This window comes from Anguilla rostrata, chromosome 11, assembly GCF_018555375.3.
Source record: "Anguilla rostrata isolate EN2019 chromosome 11, ASM1855537v3, whole genome shotgun sequence".
In the NCBI taxonomy this organism is placed as follows: domain Eukaryota; kingdom Metazoa; phylum Chordata; class Actinopteri; order Anguilliformes; family Anguillidae; genus Anguilla; species Anguilla rostrata.
In genome coordinates this window covers 5,258,970-5,269,112 of record NC_057943.1, presented here as the reverse complement: position 1 = coordinate 5,269,112, position 10,143 = coordinate 5,258,970, and positions in this window count along the sequence as shown.

Below are 10,143 nucleotides of genomic sequence, written 5' to 3'. Positions count from 1 at the left end.
ACACTCACACACACACACACTCACAATCTCACTCTCTCTGTCACACACACGCTCTCTCACACACTCACAATGTTACTCTCTCTCACTCACACACATACATACACACAAACTCAAATTGAAATTGAAATTGAATGAGCTTTATTGGCATTACGTATATATACATATTGCCAAAGCATGAGTACAACAAGCAGAATAAACATACTCACTCACACACACACACACACGCACACACTCTGTCAGTCTCCCACTCTCTCACGCTCTCTCTCTCTCACACACACACAAACACACACACACTCTCTCTCTCTCTCTCTCTCACACACACACACACACACTCACCTACATACACACACACACACTCCCTATCTCTCTCTCTCTCACAGACACACGCGCGCACACATACACACACACACACACGCACACACTATCTCTCTCTCTCTCTCTCTCTCACACACAAACACACACTCACCTACACACACACACACACACTCCCTATCTCTCTCTCTCACAGACACACGCGTGCGCGCACACACACACACACACACACACGCGCACACACTATCTCTCTCTCCTCTCTGTCAGTCTCCCTCGCCCTCTCACCCATAACCCCAGACCAGGTTAAATAGTTTTGATCCAGGCCAAAGAAACATGGAGAGTTGCGAGGGAGGCGGGGGTAAGGGGGGGTATAATGAGATCTAGCCTGAACTCTGGGGTGAGGGTGATTTGCAATTACCTCTGACCATTCGTCTGGCGGCTGCCAGGAGAAATAGAAATCTAAAAGCCCCTGTGAAAGTCCCGGCACCGACAGATTTGGGAGATTTGGGGGGGAACCACAGAATGGCAATGAGATCAAAAGCATAGAGCGAATTCTCTTTATTTAAGGCGCCCCCCCCCACCCCCCCAACCCCCAGTGAAGTCATCTCCAAGGTTTAACTAACTACCCCCCATCTTTCACCAACAGACAGTTATGTCCCAACCTTTATAACAAGCAATTATTTTTCATTGCCGCATTTCAACTAATAATTAATTCGTTCTTTTTTTTACAGCCTCGTAAAACACGAACGTACGCGGCGAGGTGAAAGGCGATAATTACATTTGTTAAATACGAGGAGTCTTTATGTTTACACGTCAGAAGGATATACTGCACGGCGACGGCGTCTGCGCTGATGTACGGCGTGCGATTATTCATCACATATGGCCAGCCGTCTGGGTTAAAGCTGCTCGGTAAAACGAGGGGAGGGGCCTAACCGGGGGGTGGGGGGTGGTGGAGAGGGGTGGGGGGGGTGGGTGGGTGGGGGGGTGGTGGTGGTGAAGAAAAGGGAAAAGGAAGGAATCCACGAAAGCCGAAAGACAGGGAGGCTTCCGGAAAATTCTCTAACTCCTCCCTCTTCCTTCTAGTCATGCTTTACATCGTCATGAAGTTTATGGTCACTTATTTGCCAGTGAATGGACAAATGTAAACTATACATTAAGAACGGTGAGAAAAACTGCCTTCACTGAGGTTATTGCAGGTTTGTAATGACTAATCAGACATATATATATATCTGACAGCAAGAAGGTGCTGGGTTTGACTCCGGCCTGGGTCTTTTTGTGTGGAGTTTGCATGTGCTCACCGTGTCTGTGTGGGTTTCCTCTGGGTACTCTGGTTTCCTCCTACAGTCCAAAGGCATGCGGGTAGGCTAATTTTGAAACTCTCACCTAAGGATCAGATAGGACTAACTACATACCTTTCAGTCTAACTGAAATATTTTCTGCTCTCTGTTTTTGGAGATTTTTATTCGTGACACATATTTAATAGCGAACTAGCTGGTGACCTAGTTAATGAGAATAATGAACAATGCAACAACTGACCTGTCGAGCATAAAAAGTGCTGCCTCAGCACCCGATCTTAAATTCTTCTCTCCTGTAAGCTCTCTCCCCCTAATAATGCACCTGCAGCACTAATACTTTTTCTGCAGACACAAATGATGGAGTCAGTCACTCAGTGAAAACTCATTTTCACCGGCAACTCGCACTCCAGCTGCCGAATCTCGACACGGCAAGTGAGTTAAAGCAGAACTTCAGATACGCCGGTGGATTGCACAACCGCTAGGTCATTTAGAGTTTTGGGATCTTTGCTGTTCTTCTGATCAAGCGGTGCTGATTGGGTGACCGTGAACAGGAAGTCCCGCCTCTGAAGCGGTTGGTCGGCTCTGATACCACAGGGGGTAGTCTGGGTCTATTCGGTTAGGTGGGGTTGATTCCCCCAATCTTTCCCCCTCTTTTGAGGATATTTTGTCTGGAATCACATCCCAGAAAGGGCATGCTGTATCCTACCCCACCCCCTTAAGCCCCCCCCCCCCCAGCTGCTGTTAGAGGCTGAGATGGCAAGGCAGGGGGGGAAATGATAAGGAAATTTCTAGAATCATGTTTAACAATCAATGTAAAAGCATACATCACATCCCCATGAATTCAAACAAAGCAAAAGATTAATAATTAGAAAGCGCTGTGGTGCTAATATGAGCAAGGAGCGCGAAACGTTTTTTTTAATGGAACCGTGACACGTACCGTCTACCGTTCGATTAAACTAATACGATAAGATAACATTAAATTAAAAGCTAACAGTTTGGCAATGCCGTCTGATTGCTGTAATATTTGCCCCAAGGCTCAAGCATCTGTTTTGCATTCTCTGGGTCCGTCTTTCCTATCAGCTCATATCTTGTGGGGATTTGGAAACATCCTAAAACGCGCAGAGAAATCACAAGCGGGTCACGTTGTCTGGTAGGCAGGCCTGGGTCAGATACGTATTCGTTTTGGATACAAACGCTTCTAAATAAATGCACTCAAATGCTGCACTCTACTGATCTTGCCTGGTGTGACTGAGCCTGCCAATGTGACCAGAAGGCGGGGTTTCCACTTTTTGAGAGCATTTCATTGGTTCCAATCCACCAGACAAGAGCAGTAAACCATAGAAAAGTATCTGCATCCAAAACAAATACGTATTTGACCCGGGTCTGCTGGGAGGACACAGCATTTTTAACCCAGATTACTTTCTCCCAGTTCATAATAACCTGTTTGTATTTTTACACACATATTGTCACTGCAACATCCTCCTTCAGTTGGGGAGAGTACGAACAAGATATGTCCAGTATCTTAGCAGAATGAGCAACTCGGCAGCCTTCCATATTATCATCATCATCATCATCATCGTCGTCGTCATCTTCATCATCATCAGCATCATAATCATCATTATTATTATTTTACGATAGAGAAAAGGAATATTATAATGGCAGAACACGATATTTGTTGTTAATGATATTGTCAATTTTTTTTTGCCTTGGAGCGTGGTAATATAGCCTTTGCATTATAATCAATCGTACTAAATCACAAAACACATACAGCGCTTAAGATCTTTTACGAGACTCAGCATCTAAATCGAGAGCGAAAGAGAATGGCGCGCATTGTGTTGGCCAGCGGGTTACTGGGAACGATCCAGTGATGTCATCAGTCTTGTAGGCGGAGTGAGATTTCTCTCTGGAGTCTTTTTCGAAGCCCGTTTTGCTTCAAGACTATATTACCCGCAGTCAGGGGCATTTCACTGTGAGCACACGGAATAAACTGCAGGTGCGAGGGAAAATTCATCCGTTTGCTTATGACGCAGGTTCTGTTTTTTTTTTTTTTTTTTCACGCTCGACTGACTTCCACCTTTTACTCTGACAGTAGAGCGAACTCCCAACTGTCTTAGCGCAGCGCCCCCCCCAACCCAACGGTCATGCTTCAGATGCAAGCATCCGAGTCATTTGAATACACTAATCCACTGCAAATTACATTAGAATAATTAGATTATATTAAAAAAGTCAAACAGAGAGGCGCTTCCATCTGTTCCACTCTATAAATGCACACAAAACTCTTAAATAATGAATGTAGATTGTTTTTATTTTATGTTATTAAACTGATGCTGCAAGGTGGGGGGGAACAATACAATATATGCTTGTCAGGGCTTGTTACATCTCTGGCTATGAAACGGTTATATTCTTCCAGTAATTTGTTAGCGCGGGAGAGAGTCTGATTAATGTGAGGCTGGTTAATGGAGAGTTTGTTTAGGTTGTGTATCTTTCCCGTTAATAGTATCGGGGTCCATATACGACGTTATCGATCCCTGCCATGCCAGTGAGATCAATGTAAATTTCAGGTTGAATTTGGGAGTGTAGGGTTGGAGTGATGTAAGCGAGGGCGAAATGGATGGAGGCCATTGACAAGAATAATTCATTGTATTCGTACAGCGCTCTCTGTGACCCTACTGCACACGGATCTCACACGGCATCAAAGCATAGCACTCACCTGGGTGATGTATGGTAGCCATTTTGCACCTGAAGGCTCTTTAAAATTCAGCTGATGTTGGGGAGAGTGAGGGGATCATCGAACCACTTAACCCAGGGGATGATGAGGTAGCAAGCAGGCTGAGAGAAAAAAAAAAAAAAATGAAAAGAAAAATTAGTTGTTCGTTCAAGCTAATTAAAATGTAATGTTTGTGGAGCTATAACCCAATATTTCACGTGAGAAATTAGCAGAAAAATAAATTGGATAAGAAAGAAGCAGAATCATGTGAAAAAATACAGAATTAAAATATTATATTTATATTGATAATTCATATTGTGGTAGCCAGACACGAAAGTCTTAAGTCCTGAAATTTGTCTCAAAATATGTTTTTCTTTGTGTTTGGAACGCCACCTTTTGAAATGGTTCTGGAACCCTTGTCCCCGGCCCCGCAGATATATATGGATAAAGTTTGAAAAATGAAAGAAAAGAAAAACTTCCAATTAAATATGAGACAAAAAATGCTGAGCATCTGATGGTGTGATAATAATATAATATAATATAATATAAATTATTCTACTTCTGGGCACAAGTCTAGCCTCTGGTTTGAATATGAACCAGATTTTTAAAAATATGCGGCTTATGTGAAAGTTGTAGACAGCCTTGTCTCCCCACTTTTATACATGCTGAGATGGAAGTATCTTCATAGTGGCTTTACAGAATTAAGCTACTACATTGTGTCTGACCGTGATTGTTTGAATGTGTTAACCTCTGCTCGAGGATGTGTTGTAGCCTTACTGTTATTTCTTAAGATCTTCCTGGCTGCGTTGGACTGTCACGGATCACTTAGGCCCTGCGAGGTGGGTCTCTTTGCGCTGTGCACTTCAAACAAGGTGATTTCATGATTAAAAAAAAAATGAATCCAGGTTAAAAATGAACGCACTCCGGCTACCAACTGGTTTTAATGTTATTAGTGCTATTCAAAAGTTTTGAATAGGTTTCGGGGCACCCTGTTTTTTTGGGGGGGGGGGGGGGGGTTGGCCTCTCTCTATGCTGAAACCCATGCCTTACTCCCTTAACTTTCTTTTTTCTACTCAAATATTGAAAGATACAAGACCAGGTTAAAACCTAGTATATGGCTGGACCTAACACACGTGATCCGGCCGACCAATGGTGTAACTTCATCACTCAGTCACTCAGTCACTCAGTCACAGACATGCGTGGTGTAACTTCATCACTCAGTCACTCAGTCAGTCACAGACATTTGCGTTTGTAGGGCTGGCCCCGCTGTTGCAGTCCAGCCAAAAAAAAGCTTAGGATTACATTTTTCATATTGGGTATATTGCACATCAAAGAGCCTTTTACTCACCCTTATTTCTTCATTAACATCACCAGACATATTACAATGTTCTATCCTATCCTTTTGAAGGAAATTGCACTGTACATGAAGAACAAACCTTTTGAAATATTACTTATTGTCTCTCATGTTTCTTTAAAGTCTGTTGGTCTGAAGTTAAAAAATAATAAAAAAAGATTTGTGAGCTGTTGGAGGTGTTTGATCTTTCCTAAATCAAAACTGACTGCGCTATGATCACTTTTAGTCTCACTGCCTCTTGCAGTGCAAATTCTGTGAGGATTATCACACAAATTCAGATCCAGAACTAAATATTTTGCCTTTTTTCCCCCCACTTAAACAAAATAACGTCAGAGTACTGGCTGCACACAGTAGCTCCTTACAATAGAATTCTGCTCCAAGCCATATTTTTTTGTGAATTTTAATATTACATGCGGCCCTGATAGCTTTCTCTTTACCCTCGCCACCACCCTGACCCGAAGCCCCCCAGTTTAAAATATTTATCAGCTATAAGCATACACTTGTACAGGTCAGCCCTGCTAAAAAAATTTTTTTTTAAAATCCCCCCAAAAAACCCCATGAACCAGAGACGGCTACAGTACAGGCACTGTTCCAAAATACAGCCCTGTCAGTTCCACAAATTTTGACCAGAAAGGTTTCAAGCCAACCTTTTGTCTTTGGCTTAGACATGGACCATGGCCACTTGATCAAACCCCCAAAAGCATGGATCCAAATAGTGGATTTTAAGTCGAAGATGCTGTATTCTGTTTGAAAAATTATCCAGAATTTAGCTCAACATGCATAATTCTCTCTCATCTAAAAATTGCAGTCATTGATATTACGGGCTTGTTAATGGATTGCAATTTATGGCTAGACATTGCAGGTTTTGGCAAAGGACAGGAAAGATATTTTTATCATGGCAGACTCGATGTGTTTGACTAAGAGGCTCTATTTTCTCGAGTTAGAATCGTTTCATTTATTTATTAATTTATTTACTAAATTTCATACACTGACTTCATAATTTCCTCACCCAGAAATGAGCCCAATTTTTTACAAAAACAACATAGCCAGAAATGGTAAGGGAATGGATATTTAAAGGGAAAATTTACTTTCTGGGCTTAAAAAAAAAGAAAATTCTATTTTAATGCCTAAAGGAAGAAAATACATTTCTAAGCAACTGTAAACCCACTCATACGGTGATGTAATGCCTCCAGAGGTTGTACATATGTATATTACCTAATTACTGTTTTAAAAATATATATTTTATTTTATTTATGCTTGAAAATGTTTTGAGTGGAGCAAGCAACCAGAGACTATTGCACACAAGAAAAGAAGAGGCACAATATCCATCCATCCATTATCTATACCCAATTATCCATCCATTATCTACACCAGGTTATCCATCCATTATCTATACCTTCTTATCCATCCATTATCTATACAAGCTTATCCATCCATTATCTATACCTGCTCATCCATATCCATCCATTATCTATACCCGTGGCCTGTTCAGGGTGTGTTCTGGCAAGAGACAGGAACACACCCTGGACAGGCCGCCAATCTATCACAGGGCACACACACCATTCACTCACCATTCACTCACACACTCAAACCGATGGGAAATCTAGAGTCTCCAATTAGACTCATCAGCGTGTCTTCCGCCTGTGGGGGGAAACCCGCGTGAACACGGGGAGAACGTGCAAACTGCACACAGAAAAGCCCAGGTGGCACAACATGAAAATAGATATTTATGCTCATAATTGTGAACATATGCCATAAAACAAACACATCCACATGTACAACCTCTGGAAACCGTAATGCCTCTGTGCAAGCTTCTTTGGAATTCATTTAATAAAGTTACAATTCATACAACATTGTAATAACAATTTGATATATCGTAATTCCAACAGTTTAAGATCTTTGAAAACAAAATCATGAAAACACACATTTATCGATGATAAAGAGCAACTTTTCTAACACCAATTTTTTGGAACAGAAAGAAGCAGAAGAGGTGAATAATATTTTCACCACATGATGGGACTGTAATGGAAGATGAACATGATTGTGATCTGCATACAATTATTCAACCTAACTCAGTAAACTGACAGGTCGACTTGACAGGTAGATTTGAAGTGTCCCATTGTTGAACCAAGTAAAAATAAACAGAAAAAAGTTGAAGCTGCTTTGTCTCTGCCTTGGGTAAACACAACCAGCTTGCGTTTCAAACTTTGTTTCAAAGGGACCTAACCCAGTTTATCTACCTACACTGATGCAGTTGGTTTTATATTAGTATAGACAAGACAAATAACCATTCATTGCAATTTAATGAGTGGCTGTTTCTCCAAATAACATTTATATTGAACTTGAGCTTGCAAGTTTAACAAGAGCAATACAAACAAACAATCAAGCTAGTAGTTCAGTGAATACAACAATAACATTTGCCTATGAGTTTCTCCATGTTCTCTGCCAGTAACCCCTTACCTCATAAGCTATATAGACTGCCGCAATGTGAAGCATGCTATAAAGTCACATAGGAACAAAAGGGTTATTTTCATAGGGAGTGTTTTTATTTTAATTTCTCATTGGCATCACAAGCACCCTGCCACCCTGGTCTTAGAACATTCTCAATAAGGATGTGTTAATATCCAACACACTTTCTGTATTACTACATTTGTATCACTATTTTGTGTAAAAGTCACTAATTTTGCTTTACAAATATACAATTTACGTGTCCCAAAAAGAGAGTTTTTTCAAACACAGACTGTGTTGAAAGTAAACACAACATGTCTTGTCCTTAACTAGCCATGGAGGTGTGATGATAAAAAAAAAGTGATGTTTTGTTTTTAATGCGATGTTTAGTTTCTAACGCACCTGTTTTGAGAGTGTAGTATGAGGCAGCTGACAGCCCTTGGAAATGGCGGGAATACTCCACCTGTCTCACGTAGTCACCGGCAGCCCGACAAAACGAGGACGGAACGACACCCCAACACTCCGCTTCTGGGGCCTCGTTTATCAAAGTTAGCATAAACGCAACGTCCAAATTTTGACGGGCGGACTCAAATCCATAACCCCGCGCGTGCATGAAAAATTAGGTGCTTATCCCCCGAGTCGCGTGGCAGCCACACCTGCGTGCTGCTACCTCGTTGATAAATCACAGCTATCCGCGCACGCGCGCGCGTCAGTTCCACGCTCCGCGGCCAGGCGAATGCCCTCAGTTGCCCTTACTCCGGCGAGTCATCCATAAAGCCGGGCGTCGCCACGCGCGCAGGACGTGGAACTCGCGCCCGAAAAAAAAACGCACGGCTTGCTCTCGAACCCTCGCCACCTTCGCGTCGGGCTCGTTAGTTATCGGCATCGAGCCGCCGACGGCGACGTCGCGGCGCGTAACCGAAACGCGTCGGGCCTTTTGACGCGAAGAGGCCCCGTTGCGATTCGCCGAAGGCGAAGACGCGGGACGATCGGAAGACCGCTGGGCCGAGAGGAAGCGGGAGTCCAGGCGGACGGCGGACGGTAAACCACCCCGGCTCGACTGAATCTAGCAGCCGTCACGAATCAGATCGCAGTGAGCCAACGCCGCGAACGTAAACTACGTTTTTTTTCCAGACTCTCCATCAGCATCGGCAGCTGTTTACCCCAAAGTGGAATATGGCGATTATTTAATCGATTACAACAACACTGCATGAAATATATGTTGAATTGGCTACGAGTGATACGTTGATAATATATCATATTCACTTGACGTGTTTGCTTCATCTTCTTGAACCCTTAAATCTAGTCCTTAAAGCCAAGCATGGCCTCACAAGGGTCACATGACTAAAAATGGGTAGATGATCCAAGATCATAGCCAAACGGCCAAAAAGCAACCAGCAGACTTTACAGCTACTGTCTGGATCCTGTACTATATATATATATATATATATATATATATATATATATATATATATATAACCTTTGAAAAGCAGGGGTTTTTTGGGGGGGTTTTTTTGGTCAGTGTTCTAAAACTCCATTGCTATCGATGTTCCAGTAGTGATTGTTACATCAGCATTATAATGTTCAGCTCAGAATATTCTATTTGCATATTTGTGATCTCACAACTTTGAAGGGTTTATACAATGCCATGGTCCTTCCCTCATTCCTTGACTGGAAGTTACAGACAACAGTAACAGACGGTGAAAATTAACGATCAGTATCAGAAATCAGCTAAATAATCAAATACATGGCAAACATTACATGACCTTTCTTAAAAGTCAAGGAAGCTGCAGAACTAATGCATGACAAGGTATCACAATACCAACTCAGATTTCAACTCAAGAGTATTGGCGGGGGATTGAAATGCATGACTCCAAGAACCGCAACTCCGCAAGGGGGAAATACTTCAGACTACCAATTAGTATATCCCAAACACAACACAAAACCCCCATCTACAATAATATAGCATCATCATGCTATATTATCGTGGGGTTAATCAGCCTGTTTAGTAACCCCCCCCCCCAATA